At 45.0% G+C, this 24,620-nt stretch overlaps 1 protein-coding gene across 4 annotated transcripts in view; it reads right to left on the bottom strand.

The window, feature by feature from the left end:
- IQSEC3 (IQ motif and Sec7 domain ArfGEF 3) overlaps positions 1-24,620 on the bottom strand; it is a 976,838-nt gene that overhangs the window by 131,193 nt on the left and 821,025 nt on the right. The window lies entirely within an intron of this gene.

The raw sequence follows: 24,620 nt of genomic DNA, 5'->3' as shown, positions 1-24,620 counted from the left end.
CTGCCACAAAAGAGACAGAGAACTCTCTCAGCCAAAGTGAATGTACGGCCACCTCATTCAGAGTTAGGTGGAATGTCAGTATATAGACGCCAGAGACTACTCCTTCATAAATCTCTGATGGCCGAACGTAGTAAGGAGCATCAGAGGTTTGGCCATTGGCCTCCACTGCCTGTTTATAGTCACCATACACATGGCAAGTTTTCATTGTCTGTCAAAGTCAGGTAAAACATGGTGCTAAGGGGCAGTGAAAACTGCAAAGTGACTCCCACGCCATGGCGAAATTTCCCATGGTGGGGAGGATTTCTTTTTTGATTTTCGAAAATAAAATCCTGCTTTAGCATTTTGAAAAAAAAAAAAGTTTGATGCATGGCTCCATCATGCTGATGGAGCTGTCCGTCAAACTTTCAAAGCATTTACACGAACCACCACACTTCATCTAAATGCAAGAGATGCCCGCCAGCTGAAATCTCTAAATTTGGAGGACGGAGTACCCCCGCTATCACAGGTGTACAGTTCTCTGCCTTGATGTTGGTACTTAATCCGTCCTTCAAAGTCAAAATCAGGCCCATAAATGTGCTTTCTTGACAGAAAGTAAAACATAAAAATGTGTGGTTCGATGCTTACATAAATCACAGCCATTTGCAAATACTATGGGCCGCATTACCTTCTATGTTTTTTGGCTAACTGTGCCTTTTCTCAAAGTTCCAGCCGCTGTACCTGCTATGCCATTCAATGGGATATCGGCTACGAAACGGATGCTGTGGTTTTGCTTTCTCATTAGCATAGACATACAGGAAGTGACCTTTGCAACTATAAATAAATAATAATAGGATTATCAAGTATTCAACATAAAACAATAGAAACGACTCACAGAGGTGACAGTTGATTGCCTTGGGATAGAATACCCTTCTTGGGAATATTTGTAAAAAAATAGATTTATTTCATTTTAATTTGCACCATTGCGACATGGTCAGGGAAATTGCTGATAAAATATTTTGGAAGTGCACAAGTGCCTGAAACAGTAATGCCTTTGCTACTCCTAAAGCTTGGACTCAGTCAAAAAAGGCATGGTAACGAGCTGCAGGCTACTTTGTGGACTGTTGCACAGGTGCCATTTTGCAGTGTGCCATATGGGTTGATTTGAGCTACTAGGTCTGGTTAAAGGAGCAGTTTGTTATTGCTAGCAGTACCAACAAAAGAAGGTTACTTAGAGACCAGCTACCATTCCTGTGCATGTATAACTGAGATGGAAAATGTTGTGCCAGGACTCACCTATTCTGATGCTGGTTGAAGTACAGGATGCCTGCTTGCAATGCAAAAATGTTTTGGTGATGGTGCAGTGACCTCGAAAGAACCAACTGCAGTCTCCATATCCCATACAGAAACCATGGAGACTTTGAATGCTCAGCATTGCCACTAGTTCTGAGGATGTACGGGTTGCTCTTTTCATTTACTTCAATCAGCCAAGGCATTCATTATATCTTTATATTCTTGTAAACACAACTCCTTCTGCTCAGGCATAACATCTAGGAGCACATGCATCAAAGGAAATTGCATTCGCAAATGGTGCGAATCGCAAAATTCGGCCGTTTGCGAATGCAATTCCCATTTTTGGGATGCATTAACATTTTTGTAATTTTCGCAATTTAAGAAATCGCAAAATTGCGATTTCTTAAATTGCGATTTCATTTAAGGAATCTCAATTTGAGATTCCTTAAATGCAATGCATCAAACTCTAAAAATTTGCGAATTCGCAAATAAGGGGAGCAAATTACCATGAAGTTGTACTTCATGCTAATTTGCGAAAACTTTGAAAAATGCACTAAAGTGCATTTTTCAAAGTTCCATTTTACACACACACATGCCCTTGGGGCATGTGAGTGTGGAAAATGTACTTCTAAGCAGATTTCAGGGGTACAACAGGGTGTCCTTTGGACACCCCTGCACCCTTGAAATTGCATTCTTAATTTGCGAATTTCTAATGGTGAATTGCAAATTAAGAATGTCTTTCCATTCATTCCTATGGGCCTCTAGGCCCATAGGAATGGATGGGGAGGTATTCCTTAATTGCGATTCTCAATTAGAGAATTGCAATTAAGGAATTTTAAGAAATCGCTATTTTTATAGCGATTTCTTGATGCATTGCAGTTTGCAATTCCTTAATTGCGATTCCTTATTTTTCGCAATTAAGGAATCGCAAAATGCAATATTGATGCATGTGCCAGTAAGTGTCACGCAACTGTAATGCAAGTGTAAAAGAAAATGACCATGGATACTGTTCACAAAAGATCTTTCAATTCAATTTATTTTCGTCAGGGAGACTGAGAAGCAGATGCATGTTGACCAACCTGTGGCCTTGCGTGACACCACAGGTTTGACAAAACAAGTCTGCTTCTCGGTCTCCCGGAACAAAATAAATTGAACTCGAGGTAATTCCTAGTGTGGCTCATTTGTGATCGTATTTACTGTAATTTCCCTCTACATATTAGGGGGCGACTGAGAACCCCACTATTGAGCCCCAGTCATAAAAGTGTTAGTAAATTGCTGAAATCCTTGTGATTATTTTACTGTGTCCTGATATTGTTTTTTAAAAACCGAGGATTCCTTGGCACACACTAGCCTGGAACCCCTGTACCCGCCCAGAACAATTTTCGGTTCTGGGGCGGTGGAAAAGCGGAGGAAACGCCATCTTAGGTGAGGGAATCACGAGCTCCGCACCAGCTGATTGGCCCCTTCCCCGCCCTTGCCTTGTCATAAAATGAACGGAGGATTTCGCCCGCGCAGCGGGCGGGCGCAGCGGGCGCTCCAGCAGCGCGCCGAAGGCGCGCCAAAGGCAGGCCCATCTGGGCCCGTCCGTGCCACGACGGGCCCAGGGGCCAGTCCCCCTGCCTCTTTACCTGCTAAGAGTCCTTTGATTTCATACGATAGAAACCAACTCCTGTCTATAAGAGGTAAGGTAAGACCGACCTGTATTTTGCTAAATACCCATAAGGACCAAGAGCTATGCTCGGGCTGCCACTATCACTTTAACCCAGATACAGGGACTCTTGAGGAACCCCCTATCTTACTAGCTCTCCTGAACTGCCGATCCCTGCCTAAACATGCCCTAGAAATCTCCATGTTACTGGAGGATTCAGATATTGAGGTTCTTTTCCTCACAGAAACGTGGACCAACGATGGCTCCGACTCTGATGTTGTTCGGGCCCTCCCCTTGAACTATGTCATGGTAAGGCAGGATCGGACGGATGGACGAGGAGGAGGGATTGCTATAGCACATGAAAAATCTACAAATTGTAGAATAGAGAAAGTCCTCATCCCGGGGGCAGAGTGTACGAGGTTCTCTATCACCCTTTCCCCTACACGCTCGCTTTTGGGCCTTTTGGTCTATAGACCCCCAGGACCGACTGGACAGTTCTGCGAAGATCTGTTAAGTTCAGTTATTAACTTATCCTGCAATACCCCCAATTTTACGGTGCTGGGAGATTTCAACATTCAGCTAGACAAATCAGATACCTCAATCTGTCAGAATTTGTTGACAGCACTAAATACTGCCTAACTTAAACAAATTATCTATGGCCCCACGCACAAAGCAGGACACACTCTGGACCATTGCTACACCAATTTAAGTGCGCTTGAGTTTATAAACTCTACTCCAATTCCCTGGTCCGATCATACGCTACTGTCATTCTTTCTTACCCACCAGGAACAAGCATGCCAGGCTTGCTCTGTAAAAAAAAACAGATGTCCCTGGTCTAAACTAGTAACCGAGAAATGGACACTCAACCTTCTAGAAACTAGACCAGAAATCAGCAATGACCCCTCAGATGCTAATGACTGTTATAATCGGTGGCTTGAGGACTCATTGGATCAGACCCTACCCAAGGTTGAGCTTTCCCATCGTATCGGAGCAAATAAAAAAGCCTGGTATACCCCAGAGCTTAGAACTCTTAAACAACTCTGTAAACAGAAGGAGAGGCTCTGGAGAAAAGACTATCAAGAAACTAGTAAGGATATTTATAGGACTGCTCTTCGCAACTATAAAAAAATGATTAAATCCACTCAATCCAACTATTACCAGGAAAAAATGACCTCTGCCTCTAGCTCTTCTAGGGAAATCTTTAAAATATTCAAGTCCTTAGTCACCCCACCTACTCCCACTGCTGATCCCAGTCTTGCACATACTCGCTGTAGGGAACTAGCTAATTTCTTCACTTCTAAAATAACAGACATCTACTCCACTTTCCATGATACCCCTCGGATATCAGTATCTCCACCTAGTTTGGAGATGAGCCTTCTTGAGACATTTCCCCCTCTCGACTGCACTGAGGTTCAATCACTACTGAGCAACCTGAAATCAGGTTCACCAGTTGATGTTGCGCCCCCCACCATGCTCAACTTGGTCTCTGATGCTGTGGCCCCGGTGATTAAGGAGGTGATCAATACCTCACTTGCAACTGGGGTGGTCCCTCTCCACTGGAAACATGCTAGAGTAAAAGCTTTATTGAAAAAGCCCAACCTCAATCCGGACGACTGGGCTAACTACCGCCCTATCTCCTTGCTGCCTACAATTAGTAAACTGACTGAGAAGTATGTCAATTCTCTGCTCTCCACCCACTTAGAAACCCAGAACTTACTGCATTCAACCCAGACCGGTTTTAGATGTAAACAAGGAACCGAAACGGCTCTGGTGGGAGTTATTGAGGAAGCAAGAAGGATTGTAGATGAGGGTAGTTGTGCAGCCATAGTACTATTAGACCTCAGCGCGGCCTTTGACACCGTTAATCACTCTATTCTGGTTCAAAGGATGGGTGATGTGGGTGTCACTGGGACCGCGTTGAAATGGCTGCAATCCTTTCTCTCTGACCGTACTTTCTCTGTGTTTGAGGATGACATCTCTTCTCCTCCTGTGCATCTTCACTGTGGCGTTCCGCAGGGTTCATCCCTCAGCCTCACATTATTTAATATCTATATGAGACCTTTGGCTGAGGTGGTGCTACCCTGGGGAGTGCAACTAGTGACGTATGCTGATGATGCGCAGCTCATCATCATCCTTTCTGATCAGATGTCATCTTATGATAAACTTTCCTCTTGCCTTAGCAAGGTTCGTGAGTGGATGGATGTTTCTTTCCTGAAACTCAACGGAACAAAGACGGAGATCATGATGTTGGGGCATGATGCTCCATCCACGGTAGACGGATGGTGGCCTACCACCTTGGGTCACTCCCCCTCTCCCAAGAAAAAAATTAAAAGCTTAGGGGTGTGGTTAGATCCAGCTCTCAACTTCTTGGCACAAGCGCAGAAGGTTGCAGCGACCTGTTTTGCCTTGATGAGATCTTTGAGAAAAATCATTGAACTGCTTCCGTTTGAAGCAAGGAGGATATTAGTCCAGGCCCTGATTCTAACATGCCTGGACTACGCTAATGCAGTATACCTGGGAGCACCACTTGGGACACTCAGGGTCCTTCAGACGGTACAGAACTGTGCTGCCCGGATGCTCCTAAAGATGCCACGTAGAATGTCCGCCAGACCAGCTCTTCGACAACTCCACTGGTTACCAATACAACAAAGGATCGAATTTAAGGCTATGACCATTGTTCATAAAGCCTTAACCAACACAGGTCCTTGTCTAATTCTACCACTGTTCTGCTCCTACCAAACCAATAGGACCCTGAGATCTAGTAGTAAGAATTTGTTGGCAGTCCCACGAATAAGGAGAACCCGTATGGGCGGCAGGGGTTTTTCTGTCCAAGCAGCTAAATTTTGGAACAACCTGCCTGGCCCTATGCGGATGGAACAGAACCACCTTAGGTTTAGAAAAATGTTAAAAACCTTCCTATTTCTTTAATCTCTCGGGTGATGAATTGGTTCACTGCAGCGCTGGGATGCCCACGCACTATAGAAATGAGTATTCAATCATTCATTCATTCATTCATTCATATAGCAGGGAACCAACACGTTCTCAGAGTTTGGATGGAAGTAATGCAAGTATGCGTGATTTTAGTTTAAATGCTGGTATCCTTGAGGTCAAAGTCTTCATTTGGCAGTGAATGAGCTATTGTTTGTCAGAGCTGTGGAGATTGACCTAAGATCATCATTGTGGGGCCACTTTAAAAATTAATAGAATGTGGTTTTGCTGTTCTGTGTTATATGTTACATGTTTTATTATGGCAAAAAGGGGAAGGAGCACACTTTCTGGCCTAACACCACACAATTTGCCCAGATGAATTGTGTTAAATGCAGTGTATGATAAAACTCGCTTCAGTTTAAAGTCTTTAGTTTTCACCATTGCTGGTGCAGCAAGTGCTGTGTATATCTAGACATGTGCCTCAGGACATTTTTCCTTCTTCCACACTCCCAAATGTAACTTGTTACTCTCTACTGAAGAAGGACATGTATCCTACAAATCCAACATCTTCAAAGCTAAATCTAGCCACATTAAATCCATGCTTGATGCTGCTAAAAAGTGGCCAAAACTACTTTTTGATATCGACAAACAATCAAACTCCCAACCCAGCACAAGCACAGAATTGTGATCTTCTTTGCAGAGAAAGTACAGTCTATTTAGCAATAATGTACACTAAACTCCATTATCCCAGATGACTGCACACTGACCTGAAAAGACCAGTGGTCCTGGTTGCACTTTGACACAATCTCTGAGTCAGATTTCGTTGAAACTGTAACTAAGGTCAAAACTTCTAGTGCTTTTCTGATGCTTTACCAGGCATACTGAGCAAGGAAATGGGCATGATGGAGCCGCCATACTCAGTTTCCCTATTGAACTCAGCACAACTAGGTTTTCACCATCCAGAAAAAGCCCACACCAACTCCAATAACCTGAAAAACTTTTGCCTGATTTCAACACTTCCCTACTTAGGCAAGGTATTAGAAAGCTGTATAGTGCCACAGCTGTTATTCAACATCCAGTCCAATAACCTCCTTGAAAGTTTCCAATATGGCTTCAGGCAGGGTTGTATAGCACAGAAATGGCTTTTCTTCAAATTATGGATGACTCTCTCCACCACCTATACTCAGGGAACTCATGTCTAATTGTGCGCCTTGAACTTTCGCCTGCCTTCGAAACAGTCAACCATCAAGATCAGATCAGCATCCTGAGGGATCGAATGGGCTTCGATGGGATAGTCCTAAAGTGTTTTGACAACTATTTTTCCTACTAATCAGAAATAGTGACTAGGGAGCGTTGTCTCGGAGAAAAATAAGCAAGATGTCCCACAGGGCTCACTCCAGGGCCAAACTGGCTGTAGCGGGCACTGGGCATTTCCCCGGTGGGCCCCTAGGGGAGGGGCCGATTTTGGGCCCCTGGGGGCCGTTTTTGTCATAGGGCCGTTTTTGCAGCCTAGCTGCAATATCGGCTCCTGTAACAAAATCGGCCGAAACCGACCCTGACAAATTGCTCATCCGCACCCTCAAACCCCTGGGGGGCAAGCCAAGCCCTTTGCCAGGGCCGGGTTTGGTTCCCAGTCCGGCCCTGGCTCTGTCTTCTCACCAACCCTGCTTAATCCATATCTTAAACCACTTGCGAAATTTGGGCAAAATCTGGTATTCTTTATCATCAATTTATAGTTGATTGCCAGAGATACTTCAAGATATCTTCCCCGGAATGCATCTCTCTTCACTCCTACAACCTTGACATGGTTAACAAATGAATGACCAACCACTACTTAAAACTCAGTCCTACTAAAACTCAATTTCCTACCAATATCTAAAAACCAAATCCAACCTCCCTATCCAAAAGTCACTTGAATCCTTCTCTCCCCTGAACTTCACTCCGGCCTCTGCGGAGAACAGCACATCACTGGGATTGGTCCTTGATCACTATCTAGACCTCCAGAGACAAATCTCCTCCATGGCCAAAGCACATGTCACCAGCTATGACTGTCCTGGAACCTCAGGAAGTCCATTCCTGAGAAAGACTTGAGACCTATGTGCCAGGGAATGGTTCTACCAGACTAGATTATGGTAATTCACTCCTGTTTGGTTTCTCTAAAGTGTATCTAACTCCCCTGAGGAGTGCTCCATGCAACTCCACACAGTTGCATGCTTTGTAAGAGGCCACAGGAAGTTCAACCACATCTTTCTTATTCCTCCCACCCTGCAATCACTCCCCATATATTCAATTGCCCAATTTAAGACTGCATGCATTACTCATAAATTGCTCCAGAACTCCACTCCCTCCTACCTGATTGGAAGTCTATGGAGCTCAAAGAGGATCAACAAATGGTGAGTCTCCCCTGCTTGAACCTCCAACTTTCAAGAACACACATGAAACAGGCATTCTTTGGTACTGCAACAAGACTTTGAAACTTCAGCAGACTAGCCCTTTGTACAACCTTGTGTCTGTTCACATTCAAACGGAAACTCAAAATCGTCCTATTTGAGAAGCAACTTGGTTGAAATGGGGATCGTTGCTCGCACTTCTTATGTTGTCTTGAACTGTCTTTCCTATTATGAAATCTTTGTTCTCTCTGCTCTCATGATTACTTTCTGCTGACTTACTATGATGGTTAGCTAACCACTTCTTAACCTGCACTGATGGTACACATTCTTTGTTCCTTGTTTTCCTGGTGCTACTAGGTTGTTTGATGGCATGCTTGTTAACTTAATTCCTACTTTCTTGTAAAATGCTCTAATACATTTAAGCCAAATCTGATCTATAAAAAAACGCAAAATAAAGAATACATAAAACGATAGGGGATGGCCTCCTTTGGGAAGGTAGCTCCTCTGACACTACTCCGATTAGTGCCAAGACTGGCTAGAATGTACCCCTGACAGTAGAGCCTGCAAGAACTCTGATATCAGGATCACCAGCGTTCACTACATAGTAAATGCAGCAGGAGGTCAAAAGCCAAAACACCTAGCAAATGTTGGCAGATGTTCTGTTAGCATCCATTTTAAGAGTGCTAGACATCACAACATTTGTCCAATCAATCATCCAGAAACAAGCAAATGTAACCTTTAACACGTCTAGTACTCTGTATAGGCAGTCTGTCTCCCTATGTTGCCCTGTTGAAGCAGTGTATTTTAAGTTTAGAACTCTGTTAGGACAAAAAGTGTATATATTAAGGAGAGCATGGCTGCATTACCAATGGTGCAGCATGTATAGTGGTATTAGGGCGTTAGGGGACGTCTAGACCCAAACTATGGCCATATGGGTGCACACTTTTCTTGCGTGCATGAGGCCCTGCGTCTCAAGTGCTACACCACTGAAGGAGGGACACAAAATTCACATTGTTTGTATACTGATGACTATGTAGCTGGACACTGGATAAAAAGCAACTTTTCTGTGCTGCTCACCCAGCCACTGGATAAATAACAAAAATCACCAACTGTTTGGCCAGCAGCTATGCATATAGCAAAGAAACTCCACTATTTACCAGGCTGCTGGCTAAATAGCAAAAATATTGTTCAATACAACGGGTTACCGTACAAATAGCAAAGTCATTTCACTATTCATGAGGACGAGGTCATTGGCTAAACAGCAGAGATTATGCACTGTTTGGCCGAAAGCTGATATAGTAGCAAAGACAGTTGCCTATTTACCCAGGAATTGCATAAATAGCAGATGTTATTCATTGAATGGCTGGTGGTTGTGCAAATAGCAGAGAAACTTTACCCTTTACCTGGCTAATGTTGAAAACACAAAGATTATGTACTATTTGGCTGGTGACCATGCAAATAGCAAATACAAAATTTCACAAATATACCCAGTCGCTAATTAAATAGTATTTTGGGATGGAAGTGAGTACATTTAGAAGATTGGTAGAATGGGGCAGATAAACAACAAATTGCGAACCCCCTCTGCACTGTCCTCCCTAGGACTGCCTTTAAACAAATAACAGACTCCTCTGAAATGTGTTGTCCAGGTGCACTGACCCAATTCAGACTTACCAAAATCCTCCTCATCTATTTTCACACCTCTATCCCAGCCTCAAACATACGTCCCTCAAGACATATAAAACATCCCTTTCAATCCCCTTCTTCACAGGTGCTCAAAGACTTTTTGATAAGCCTTTCGCAGTGGCGTAACAAAAGCCCCTGCCGCCCCCAGGTGACGCCCGGTGCGACAATCTTTTTTTGAAACCCCCATGAACTTTTCTGCGAATTCTCACATTACCACCAGGGAAAAGGGGCCCTCGTCACTCCATTGCTCCTCTCTCACATACATTTCATTTATTTCAAAGCTCTGATAAAGGCTGGCCTTACTAATCCGCTCAGATGTCCACAGCAAATACAGATCTGTTCTTTACAGCATCCATATTAACCCTTTGCACTACTTTATGGTGAGTCAAATTGCCACTCGACAAAACTCTGATCTCTCTCTAGCAAGAACATTTATTACAAGAGTTATCTTGACATTTTTATTGCTGCCTGAAAGCTGAACATACAAGGAATACAGTAGGTGCTTTTAAATCGTAAGTTATTACAAAACACAGCGCCCCCATTCCAGGTCGGCACCCAGTGCGCTCACACCGGTCGCACTGCCCTAAAGCCGGTCCTGCCCCCTCAGCCTGAGCACATTCTACCAGGCTACCTGATTTCTGTCGTTTTTGCTTGTTCTCTCCTGAGTCTGCTTGTTTCGGTCAGCTGAGATGCTTTCTCTCAGCCTGTCTGCTCTCCTATAGCGCCTGTGTGTTTTTTTCCTGTCCGCACTTTGGCCCCAGACTGCCTTCTTCCCTCACCGTCTTTCCACCTTCCCTCTCTTCCCATGTAATGTAATGTAATGTAATGTAACCAGATTTGTAAAGCGCATGGTTACCCGGAGGCATCCCAGCGCTGAGAGTGAGTAACGCTCACAGAGGGGAGTGGGAAGCAAAAGATCACTGGGGAAGAGGAATGTTTTCAGGAGCTTCCGAAACTGCAAATGAGATGGTTCGGCCCGCAGAAGAGCATTCCACAAAGTAGCTGCATTCACAGAGAATCGGCGGCCTCCTGTGCGTGCCTTCTTTACTCTCAGAATTCTGGCCAGGCACTCGTGATCAGAACGCAAGGACCTATTGGCTTTGTAAGGCAGGACTAAACTCTTCAGGATAGAAGGTCCTTTACCTTGTAGGAGTTTGTGGGCAATGCACAAGGATTTAAACTTTATCCTTTCACGGATAGGAAGCCAATGGAGCAATTAGAGTGCCGGTTTTGCTGAAGCCCTAGCCGAGGTGCCAGTAAGCAACCTGGCTGCGGCATTCTGAGTCTGTTGCAGTTTATTGACTGTGGCTTTGGGGGCACCTAAGAAAAGGGCATTGCTGTAATCCAATCTGGACAAAATGAGTCCTTGGATTAACAGCTTCCTTGAAGGTGGAGGAAGGAGAGTAAGGACTTTACGAGCCGAACGAAGTAGGCCGAAACAGATTCCCGCCGTTTTTTTTGCTTGGGTTTTGAACGAAAGATCCTGTTCCAGCCAGACCCCTAAACTTTTGATCTCATTTTTTTGGGGGGGGAAGGGCTCCCAAACAGGTAGGCCAAATGGCGACCGGTATAGAAGTCACCTTATGCCCTAATAGCATAATTTCTGCTTTGGACCCGTTTATTTTGAGGGAGGACTCACTCATCCAGGCATGGATTTTCGTCAAGCAGGAGTGAAGACTCTCAGGACATTGGTCCACTTGGGAGAGTGAGACGACAAGTTGAGTGTCGTCTGCATAACTCACTATTTTAATCCCAAACGGGCCCACCACATCCTCCAGGGGGGACATGTACACATTGAACAATGTGGGGCTCAAGGACGAGCCCTGAGGTACACCACACTGGAGGGGGATTAAGGCAGATTGTGAGTTGCCCTCCCAGACTTGGAAGGTGCGATTAGACAGGAACGATGTTAGCCAGGCCAAGGCAGACCCTGCAACTCCTACGTCGGATAGGTGCTGAATTAAGACACGGTTATTAACCATGTCGAAGGCTGCGCTTAGGTCCTGGAGGATCACTGCCACCGATCCTCCTGAATCCAAGATGCACCTTGCCTCCTCGAGGACAGAGAGGAGGGCGGTGTCAGTGCCCTGGCCTGGACGGAAACCTGTTTGAGAACTCCGCAGTAACTCATTAGATTCCAGAAAATGGGAAAGTTGATAATTCACCATTTTTTCTGTGATCTTAAAGTCCTGGAAGTAGTGAGATCGGCCGAAAATTGGCCAATTCCAGCGGGTCGAGCTGCGTTTTTTTCAGTAGAGGCCTTTACGATGGCGCCCTTCCAACTGAGTGGAACAATGTCTTGAAAAAGAGAGGCATTAATTAGCTCAGTTGCCGGGGTAGCAATGATGGTGGCAATCTGTTTAAGGAACCTCATAGGGACCGAATCATTAGGGGAGCAACTTTTCATAGCGGCCAAAACTTCCCATGTGGCTGCTCTACCTGCTGCTCTCTCCAATATCCAATCCACCCTCTCTCTGCTTGCTCCAAGTGTTTTTGGTACCCTGTCCCAACTCCTCTGCCCTCTCCCCTGTCACCCTTGGTCTGCTCTCTTCCCATTGAGTGTTTCACTTCTCCCTCCAACTTTACCAACTTCTCCCCTGCCAAGGTCAGTCTGTTCTTTTTCACCAGAGTCTCTGTGCTCTCCCTCCCAATCACTCTACTCAACTTTCCAGTTTTTCCCCCCACCTGCCCTGAGTCTGTTCGCCCTCCAGAGAGACTTCCTGCTCTCCATCTGCTTCGTGGAACCGTCCTCAACAATTCTATGATGACACATGCAACATTCTTAAACTGGAAACTACCCTGGTTCAAGGTATAACATGCTTATCTTTACTCATTCTCTCCATTCTCCCCCCTGAAATTCCGCAGTCTGTTCTCTCTCTTCATTCTCTCCATCCCTCTCCACCCCGTCATCTGCAGTCTGTTCTCTCTCTCTTCATTCGCTCCATTCTCCCCCTGTCATCCGTAGTCTGTTCTCTCTCTCTCTTCATTTTCTCCATTCTCCTTTCTGTCATCCGCAGTCTGTTTTCTCTTTCTTCATTCTCTCCATACCCTTCCACCCCGTCATCCGAAGTCTGTTCTCTCGCTCTTCATTCTCTCCATTCTCCCCCCGTCATCCGCAATCTGTTCTCTCCCTCCTCATTCTCTCCATTCTCCTCTCCACAGTCCGTTCCCTCTTTCTTTATTCTCTCCATTCTCTCCTCGTGTCATCCGCAGTCTGTTCTCTCTCTTCATTCTCTCCATTCTGTCCCCTGACCCTGCAGCCCGGTCTGTTCATTCTGCCTCAGTCTGCTGAGAGCTCTATAATCTGTGAGAAGCTGATCAGGTGACATAATGTCATGACCAAGTGATGCTGCCTAGTTCTTAATAGACACTTCCTTTTCCCATATAGGTAGTCAATGCTATTTAAGCAAGTAGGCGTCATTCACATATATCTGGAGTTAAGTATATAATTAAATTGATGGCAGAAACAGCTGGACATTTACTCAGTGCTTAATTTTGAGCTGCTGGGTCCCACCAGCACTCTTTCTTTCCTCAACAAACTTTAATCCGGAGCAGGAAAGAGAAAAACACAAAAGGGGGAAAGAAGTAGGGAAATGAAGACAGACAAATAAAGACAAAAGGCAAAAGCAGGGATGGAAAGGTGAGACAAAGCGGGAGTGAATGTCTAGTGGTGGATTAAAGGGGCAAGAGGTAGAATTAAAACTACACTTAAAGTGCTAGCGCAAATAATATGGTTCATAGATATTGTGCCGTGCAGTTAATCAAAGTTATTAAAAATCAGCTAAAAAAGTTTTTTTTTAAATTAAAGGTGCGCGCCCAGTGCTATCAACTACATTATGTAGAGGTAGGCGGCTCTTTTCACTGGGCTGGCAGGGAAAGAGGGAGCTGCTATGTTAACCTCGAAACCAGCCAAACAGATCATCCTGACTCAAAAGTTTTTGATGTTTTGCTTCCTCAACATCCCTACTGCAAGTAAATATTTACCTAAGGTAGCCACAGTGTTAATAGATGTGTCTCCCTTCAACACCCTTAGAGCTTCACGGTGGGTCTAATGCCTAGCTGATTACACACTGGGAGAACCCATTTGATTCTTGGCTTAGTGTAGGCAGGACAGACTTATATTTTCTTTAGACAACTAGCTACACATTGGACATATGTCACTAGAATTGAGACTCCTGCTGGTGTTCCACATAGGAGTGAATGACCCTATATCCAGTGTGCCATATTGAAACTTTAGATACAAGGATTTTGCCAACTGCTGTTGAGGCATGTCTAGGAAATCTTTGGATTTGGGGCTATTCTTAATAAGCAGAAACTGGTCTGTCAATCTACATAGGGTTGAACTTTGATGGAGCCTAGCTAGAATATGATCCCAGTAAAAAAGATTGTAACTGTTTCTTTTAGGCTTCATTTAAGGCACTTTGATTGGGCCAGAAGGTTTATAGGCCCAGCCTTATAGACCAAGAGTGCACGTCTGAACCAATCAAAAGTGAAGTCTTGGTGAAGCACCAGCAGTTTTTCTACTATATTCTTGTATGACTTGAGCTCCTCAGATGTCCAGATACTCACCTAGTATAAAAGAGGCCTCTGTCGGGCAATGTGTCTCACACTTTTAAGTGCCACATCAAGAAACATAGATACTAAGGCAGTGCTCTTAGAAAGTTGAAGTGAACAGATAAGCTTATTCTCACTTAAGGTGAAAGGATTAATGGTCACATGGTCCCAGATTTCGGTCCCATATAATGCCGCTGATTGAGCCTTTAGTTTGTATGTCTTTATAGCATGCAGTAGGGCTCTTGATGTTGTTCCCTTTTACTTGTGGATATGAGGAGACCACTAAGCCCTGCTTTACAGCATAATACTCAGGTATTCAAATCTGTAAACTATTCCGTTTTCCCGGGCCCGGGTATTTCTAAAAGATTTGTGGGGCCTAACAAACATGGATTTTGTTTTTGTTACATCAATCTCAGACCCCTAGCTATAAAGAAGGTGTTAAAGTTATTCAGCAATTGCTGCAGTCTCTTAGGAGTCAGAGATATTAAAAGGGTGTTGTCTCCAAATAAAAGAACACTAACCCCTTCTAGTTGGGGAGCATCTATATTACCTTAACAAAAAGGGAAACAAAACCACCTATCCCAAGGCAATGAACCCTGACGAGATCTCCAGTTCAGACATATACCCCCACCAACACCTTCACCGATACTTTTGATGGAACTTTTGACGATGCCTCCTGGGCGGGAACCAGAACTTGTCTTTATTTTCCATGGTGCCCGAGCAACCTTGGCTGCTGCCCGGTGGAGCTGTCTCTTGCAGCTAAAGAGGAGTTTGGCTCTGGTTCACCCCTTGGCCGGCACCCCGTTGTGTTTACAATTTGCATTCCTTACCCCTGTTCGCCTTCTCCCCTCTACCTTTCCACCCCCCATCAAGTCAAGTCAAGTCAAAAGATCTTTATTCGGAATAAAAACATCCATAAAAGTACAGACAAAATACATTTAAAACATTCAGTTCAATAATGACATTTGAAAAAATAAATCCGAGAACGATCAAGCATAATCAAATTTCATTTGCAATTTCGCATCTAGACAAGATTTGTCCCTTCATAATCCAAAATGGGTTTTTAAAAGAAAAATATTTAGCGACACTGTTTAAGAAACACTGTTTAAAAACATAGTTTTAACGACCATAGTTAAAAAGGATGGCTAGAACAATATCATAATTATATCTACATACACATGAAAATACTGTTACAGACAGATAAAAATTCTCTAAAATGCGTAATAAAAAGTGCAGTGTGCGATGGTTATACCTCAATATTAAGAGTGATTCTCAATCTGACAGCAGCTTTGAGAAAACAGCTCACCCTAAAAGTAACTTCATCTGATCCCAATAATAAGAAAGACCGCAGTGCTGATTTAAAATTAGTCAAACCATTTTTTCTACAATAAGGCATTAGATAATGTCCAGTGAGCTTTTTGTAGAAACCACAAAAGAACAAGAAATGCAAAAGGTTTTGCTTCATGTCGGGGTTACAAGGGCAATTTAAAGTTTCAAGGTGTTTATTGTATCCCAGCGGGAAGTTCAGTAAATTAACTATACTCCCATCTCGGAAACAAAACAGTAAACCCCTAACCCATCTGCCGAGATGCAGACGTAAATATCTGTATGGTGGGCCAGGTTTTTTAGTATGTGGTTCAGAAGAGGCCAAATATTTTACAACAGTGCATTTAGTCAAGTTCTTTCTATCGCGCTCTTCGCTGTACAGATCATACAATGCCCTTAGAGTGATGGTCTTGTGGGAGCGATTTATTAAATTTGGTGATGTAAACAGAGAACCCAACCCCACACTTACAAGGCACTCTTTTACTGCTTTCAGCCATGGTATATGGTGTCCCCTATCACATTTTAGGCAATCCAAAATAATTTCACGGGTCAGGGTAGCAGCCGTATTGTTCCATATCTTTATCCAGAATAGTGCTGGTCTGGATCTCACGAAATCCTCTATGTATGGGATATTTAATTCGTTGTGGCATACATAGTTGGGAGAACAAATAACCCCCCCCAGCACCTTCCGGCAAAATCTATTTTCTTCTCTTTGAATATGGGAGCAGTTGGTATAACCCCAGACTTCGGCGCCATAAGTGCCGGTTGGCATACATTGGGTTTGATAGATCTTAACCAGGGGAGTTATTACATCAGCGTGGTTGGGTTGTCTCAAGGAGGTTACACAGTTAATGGCCTTACCCAACTTATTCCTGGCGTAAGATACATGTGCATGCCACGTACCACTGTTTGAAAATAGCAGCCCTAGATAGGGGAAAGTGCTGGTGCTTTTTAAAACATTTGACCCTGAATTGATCTGGGGAATTTTGTGATTTTTAGGACCACAACTCATGATCAATGATTTTTTAAAATTAGTTGTCAGGCCTAAATCGGCCATAAAAAGGACAAAACCTGAAATTAAAATACGGAGTGCCTTTGGAGTGCGGCCCATCAGGACCGCATCGTCTGCATAAAGGAGGGTGGGTATAGGGACTCCATTTACGTGAGGCACATCACTAGTTAGAGTGCTCAGAGAGCCACTTAACTTGTTGATGTACAAAATAAACAGGAGGGGGGCCAGCACACACCCTTGTCTGACCCCCCTGCCAATGCTAATATCGTCAAAGACTTCACCCATTTGATTCACACGCACACATGCTTTAAGGTCGCGATGTAAAAAAGCTAAAAAGTGTACCAGATGGTCGTCTAAGCCATATTCAAGAAGGGTAGACCAAAGGCGGGAACGATTGACAAAATCAAAAGCCGAGCTCAAGTCCATGAAACCAAAATATAAAGGGGATTTCTTAGCAATGTTATATTTTGCCATGATCAGGTTCAAGTTCAAGCATTGTTCCACCGTTCCGACACTGCTACGGAACCCAAGCTGGCTAGGGTGTAGGATGTTATTCTCATCACTCCAAGTTCTAATCCTTTTAAATATGATCCGTCCCAAAACTTTCAAGGTGTTATCAATTAAAGAAATTGGGCGGTAGCACCCAGGATCCAGCCTATCGCCCTTTTTAAAAATGGGAACAATAATGCTACGTGACCATGTTTCTGGAATTTGCCCATCTGTTAAATTGTTAAAAACATTGCAAAGCAATGGGGCCCAAAAGTCGGGCTCACATTTTAACTGGTCAATAGAGAGCCCCTCAGAACCGGGCGCTTTATTCCCGGCGCTTTCTAGTATAGCGTCAGCTACCTCGGATACAGAAATATACAATGGGTGTAGGGAGGGTAGCGACAGAGGAGGATTATCTGGTGTTGCATAGATTTTTCCAAAATGTGCAACCCAGGTAGGACCAGTGATGTTACAATTAATTTCGGTCAAGTTGGAACCAATAGATCTTATCACCTTTACCTCCTTCCAGAACCCAGTGGTATCTTTCAGGTCAGCAGATCGTGCCAGGGAATCCCAGTGGGTTTTAAGTAGTTCGTTTGATCTAGTGCGTAGGGCACGCTTGTACTCTGCTCTGAGCAACCTTACTCGTGGTATATCCCTCGGTTCAGCTTTTAGGGCAGCTCTAAGCATCCTATTTGCTTTGGAACATGGGGCATCAAACCATCTAGGCGTTTCCTCAGCCTTACTAGAGGCTGGTCTGGAAATCTCACCTTTAATTACAGAACAGAGTTCAGAGAATGATTTAATCACGTTAGCCCCATAGTCCTCAATAGTAAGACAATTTTCGATCAAGGTTGGGTGTTTTTTACAAATTCCTGCTAGGATTCCCTTATTGTCTGCTCCCTTCCAGATTACCCTCAATTTATCTGTCGAGACTTCCAAATCCCTTGCACCTATTTCATGTCTTGGGCACTTACCCCTCGGCAATGATAAGTGGATGGCAATCGGATAATGATCACTGTAAATTTTACACACTACATCGGCCCTTATTAGAGCCTTGGCAACAGTGGGTGAGACGAAAACATAGTCAATTGTGGTGCCTCCCCCATGTCCAATAAAGGTGGGAAATGGGGAGGCACTGTTTTCCATACCCACATATTCCATGCAGTTAACAAGTTCACTAGTAGCAAGAAAGTTTAACAGTTCTATGCCTCTTTTACAGGGGGGATTTCTTGAATGAACATGTGCGTTAAAATCCCCTCCTAAACAAATGCCATCAAATTTCCCATGTACCTGCCCTTCCATAATTTCATTAATAAAATCAAATAAAAGAATAAAATTTGGGTTAGGTTGGGACAAAAAATCATTGTTATAGAAGTTGATTAGACATAGTTTTATCCTCTGAGTATATGAGAGTGCCATGAAGCTAGGACAATTGGTTAGTAGTTTATCAACTTTTACTTCTGCAGAGATCTTTATCCAAATGGACAATCCTCCACTAGGACGGCCAGACAGGGGGGCTAAAACAGTCCTGTTATGGCAGCTATACCCCTCGAGCAACAAGTCCTCAACACACCAAGTTTCTTGAAACATTAATATGTCGTAACAATTGACACAATCCCTCCAGGAGGGGATTCCCATCTTGGTCTTCAGACCCGCGATATTCCAACTGAGAATTTTTAAGTTATTATCATTCCTCAGACAGGGACCCTGGTTGATTCTTAAGACTGATTTAGTTGTGACATGCCCCTGATGATCACACAATGTACTAGATGGAGAAATCTCCAATGTTAACGGGGCTGCCTCTGGAGGTGTTTCCACTAGCTGGACTGCCTCAATGCACACAGAAGGCAGTTCGGTGCTTTCGGAAGGCAGTCAGTCCAATGTGTCCAGGTCCTGAAATATTCCAAACCTATTATATAGCGGAAAAACTGGTGGGGGTTGCATCATCTTGTGGGGAGGACGATAGAAATAATTTAGCGGTAGGGGTGTCACCACAGTAGATGGACCGTGTCGAACAAAGTTGTTGTTCAGCAGGAATTTTGCAGTGCCCGGGTTTCTGAAGTTAATTACAATACAGTCCCCGTTGATATTTTTGAAAAGAGGACCGACCCAGGTTACTCGCCGTGTGGTTATGATCTCTTTAGAAATATCATAACCCACCCCCTTATGTTTTGTTAACCAGTCTATACACTTATTGTGCAATTGAACCCATGATTCACCTTGACCTTCCCTAAGCGGTGGAATACCAGCCAGAACTAAAACATATGGACAAGCCTCAGGTGGAAGGTGGAAGGCAGGGCCTTGATGTTTTATAGGCCTGGTGTCCTCATGCGAGGTCTTCTTATCGCGCTGGCTGGGATTGGCAGAGGCCTTCTGTGCTATGGTAGTCTGCATCGCTGTATTACTGTTTTTGTTAGTGTTAGTTAATGGTCCGTTTGCAGCGTTAGCAGAAACAGAGGGTTTGGACGAGGTGACAGGTCCACGTGTAACATTGCGTGGAGGTAAGGGGGTGTCAATTAGAGGGTCAGGTGGGTTACTGCCTGTTGTGCCTTTACTTTTAATCACCGTGGGTGTAACAGACGACATTGGATTAGTAATAGCTTGTTGTTCCACAACCCTGTTAATGCCATGGTCACTGCTAGTGAGGACACGGGTGGTGGATTCAAGGTCTTTTAGCAGACGTTCTACTCTCATTTTGTCCAGGTTCGCTGTACCTTTTTTCTTGGCATCCTCATTTTTAATTAGGTTTTCCAATTTGTCAAGTCTTTTAAAAATATTATTAAATTGTTTGATCATTTGACCTTCCAGGTTTTTAAAAATAGTATCTGCAATAGTCTCAATAAGGTTCCCCTCAGATTTGGAATGGTGACTGGATTTGTCAATTCCGTTGGGGGATTCAGTCTGGGTGGAAATAGATATTAAATTTGAGCCGTCGTTATTTATAACGACGACTTCACCCAGATGCGGTTGTTCCTGTGTGGGTACTATATGTTGAACCAGCTTCTGTCTCTCCCCCTTATTCCACATGCTTTGTGGGGTTGGTTGGTTTATAATCCTTGGTGGCTGCTTCCTTTTGTTGTGAGTTAATTTAGCAGGGCCCCTCTTTCTTTTGGCTACAACTTTATCAGATACCTTATTGGTAGCCTCTGTGGATGTTGTTACCGGGGCAGGGCCATGAGCTACATCTGGTGCTGTGTACATAACAGTGTCATCATCATCTAAGACAATTGGTACATCAACAGCAGGATTTGAGGGTTTTACCACAATTACTTCAGGATTTATATGGGTGTTACCATTGAGGCTGCTCATGGCATGTGGCTGGTTGATGCTCATAGGACCCATAGAGAATCTCCTTTCAGTCTCAACAATCTCATTGAATGCGGTATCTATCAGTGCCTCAAACGACGTTAGCAATGATACAGGGGACTCTGCATCCTGGGTGAGGATATCCACATTATGACTTATAGCGGTGCACTCAGCCATTGTATAAACCTGTTAGGGGACTGACCTTTTAGCGAGATGTTGGAGGGGTGGTCCGCCCGTCCACTGTTGACCTCTGAGGGCCTCAGAGGGCCCGCCCTTTGCCCGGGCTTCGCCCCGGGCGTCCCGCTCGCGTCCCGCGGCGCGGGGGCTCTCCTCCCTTTGAAGGGCTCTGGCGCCCTCAGCAGCGCGACCCGCGTCACTGCGTACGCGCCGCCGCGAGGCCTGCCGGGATTTGTGGTCTCCCGGAGCGGCGGCGCGGAGTCCGGTATCCTGGGACTCTTGGCAGTGGCGGCGGAGATGGCGGCGTTCCCTCGAGCCTGCTGGCTGCTGCTGGCTGCTTTCTGACTCGTGGCGGTGGCGGCAATCAGGTACGTAGCGTTTCCCCCCGCTCTGCCGGGGCTCTCCTCCCTTTGAAGGGCTCTGGCGCCCTCAGCAGCGCGACCCGCGTCACTGCGTACGCGCCGCCGCGAGGCCTGCCGGGATTTGTGGTCTCCCGGAGCGGCGGCGCGGAGTCCGGTATCCTGGGACTCTTGGCAGTGGCGGCGGAGATGGCGGCGTTCCCTCGAGCCTGCTGGCTGCTGCTGGCTGCTTTCTGACTCGTGGCGGTGGCGGCAATCAGGTACGTAGCGTTTCCCCCCGCTCTGCCGGGGCTCTCCTCCCTTTGAAGGGCTCTGGCGCCCTCAGCAGTGCGACCCGCGTCACTGCGTACGCGCCGCCGCGAGGCCTGCCGGGATTTGTGGTCTCCCGGAGCGGCGGCGCGGAGTCCGGTATCCTGGGACTCTTGGCAGTGGCGGCGGAGATGGCGGCGTTCCCTCGAGCCTGCTGGCTGCTGCTGGCTGCTTTCTGACTCGTGGCGGTGGCGGCAATCAGGTACGTAGCGTTTCCCCCCCATCAGTCCGGTATACAAATTAATAAGTAACTAATGTAACCATGTAACAATGTTTCTGATGCAATGTCCTATCTCACGTAAAGCTCTCTGATAACTTCGGGTCTAGCCAGCGCTTTATAAAACTTTTCAAACTTTCCCTCTTTCATTCTTTGTCTTCCTGCCCGGCTCCTATCGTCCCTTACCTCAATCTCTCCCCTTGCCTCGTTTTTAACACATGCAACTGCGCCCCAGCAATTGGTTACTATGCTCTGAAACTGTGTATCTTGTAACTATTGTTAGCCATGTGCCCTTTTCCAAAGCGCTCCCTCTCCCCTTGTTGGGGAGGGATCCAGCATTTATTCCCTGGAGTCTCAGAGACCCCTCTGAGAGAGTCCACAGCGTCAAGGGAGTTCACACACAGCAGAGGTGTGGGAATGGCGCCCCTTGCCAAAGCACTCCCTTTTCCCTTGTTGGGGAGGGATCCAGAATGTATGCCCTGGAGTCTCAGTGACCCCCTCTCAGAGAGCCCACTGCGTATAGGGAGCCACACACAGCAGAGGTGTGGGAACAACATCTTTTCCACTGGGATCACTGCACACCAGACATTGGACACTGTTTTTCTGTGTCTCCCAATTAAGTTTCCTTCTCCCTCCGCCACCTCTTTCCCTCTTTCATTCTTGGTCTTCCTCTCCTGCTCCTATCCTCTCTTCCAGAATGTCTCCCCTTGCCTGCTTTTTCCCTTTAGTATTCGTTTTTAACGCATGCAACTGCGCTCCAGCAACTGGTATCTATGCTTTGTAATTGTTTACTTGCAACGTTGTTATTTGTAACTATGCTATGAAACAATGCTTGTCCTCATGTAAAGCAGTCTGATACCGCCAGGTCTAGCCAGCGCTATACAAAACTTTTCAAATAAATAAATAAATAAAATAATAAAGGTCAACAAATGCTATATAAAGGTGACATTCTTTCAGCTTTGGAACCTCAGGAAGAGGTGTGGTGCCGCGGCTAGGGCGACTGACTCTGGAATCTGAGGATCACAGTTCGATCCCTGGCACCGGTGGCAGATTAGCCCAGCACCATGTGACTCTGGGCAATAGCTTGCTTAATCTTCCCGACGGCCCCCAGCACCTAGAGACCCTTACGGGTGATTGTGCGCTTTGCAAATGTGGATTATTATTATATAGCTTTGTGTGATTATAGACAATAAGGAGTGGATCCAAGACTAAGTCTGTGGTACTGACTTTGGATTTAAACCAAGCCTGAGAGGGGGGCAGAATGTCTACATCCTTGATCCAATCATTCAATTTCCCTAGTAGCTGTCTCCCATACACTTTCTGCAAGATACCCAAAATGCTTATTGGCCTATGGTTGCCAGGGCTCTGCTGGTCCACCTTTTTATGAATGGGGACTATCTCTGCTCCTTTCCAGTTGTCGGGGATCGGCGCTCTCATGGCTATGATATTGCTCAAGCTGTTAACGTATGGGATCCAAACGGACAAGTCATGGCATAATAGTTCTCCAGGGATTTTATCTGGGTCCGGCTCCGTGCCTGGTTTGATCGTGGTAATAGCTGCCTCGGTTTCCTAAAGTGAAAAGTGTATATTGAAGGGGGTGAATTCTGGGACAGTATCAATGAGCACTATGTGGCCATCAGGAACATAGTCATATAATTTGGTGAAATGATCCACCCAGGCTCCTGGACTCAGGTAGCAATCATCTGTGTCTCAGAGCACGCGCTCCCATAGGCAATGATTTTCCAGAACAGCCTGTTATCACCAGTCCCTGCAGCCACCACTCAGTCACTTCAGCTAGAATCGCCCGACTTGCACCATGCAAACCTTTATGTCTTTTATACCATTACATTTACTCCAAACTAAAATCAAATGCAGAGCCTTCTTAGTCCTTCACTTCCTTGCAATTTCAGCCTTTTTTCCCTGTACAAGAAAGTCACCTCTTCATAACCTGCCCAAAGGCTGATTCTCTGGTCACCGGTCTAATTCTATAAATGTTATCTATACAATATCATAGCACATGACAGTACATTCCCTGCTCTGCCTGCCAGCCCTCTGTCTCACATAGAGGTGTGATAGGAATATAGCAAATAGGTGTGATTTTGCCCTTGCTACCTGTGATTCAATTTTAGCATTGGCATGCTAGCAAGTTTTTACCTTGTGGAAATAAGTGTCTAATTTACTAAAGTCCTGCATCTTTTTTTACTCCATTGGATCTTAAAACTGTCCTCAGTTATTTGTCAAAGAAATATTTTCCACACCTGTTTATAAACATCAGAGGTCAGGCCCTCAAGCCCACCAAGAAAACATTAGTCTGACATAAACCATGCTCAATTTATTTTTACCACCATCAGTTGACTTGTGATAAATACAACCTAGTTGTCCACCGCAGTCTCATCAAAAACTGCCATGAAATCACTGCTGCCCTCACCCTCTTATAGTAGAAACACTCTCAACGCAAGACTCCTTGCCCTGTTAAGTCTCCCATTGTAATAACAATTAATAAACTAATTCAGACAAAATTAAAATCAGGACTTTGCCATGGGGTCACAGACTTGATCCTGTTGGACATAGCTTTGCTGCACAGGAACCCCAATATTACGCTAATGGATGTGTAAGAAGAGCAAGTAACTTACCTTTCATACCTTTAGAATATCCCAAGGCTCCAGATTAGATCTGGAACCCTTTACACAGCAGTTCTCCTGTGCGCCAGTAGATGGTGTCATGCAGCTCTACCTTGACTTTGTTCAACACCAACTGATGAATGGGGCCACATATAAACGACACTTCTGCGCACTGGCATCAGTTTCTTCCCTGACTCTGTCCACCCCCTCATACATGGATCCCAAAAGCTATTCAACGTGTAATGTGCAGATCTCTAGCTTGGAGCAAACACAAGGAGAAGATGCACAGAGCGCTGCAACTTTTCAGACACTCACTCCCAGTCACAGGT

This window comes from Lissotriton vulgaris, chromosome 1_2, assembly GCF_964263255.1.
Source record: "Lissotriton vulgaris chromosome 1_2, aLisVul1.2, whole genome shotgun sequence".
NCBI lineage: Eukaryota > Metazoa > Chordata > Amphibia > Caudata > Salamandridae > Lissotriton > Lissotriton vulgaris.
The sequence above is the reverse complement of the archived record's forward strand: the minus strand, read 5'-3'. Positions and strand labels throughout refer to the sequence as shown.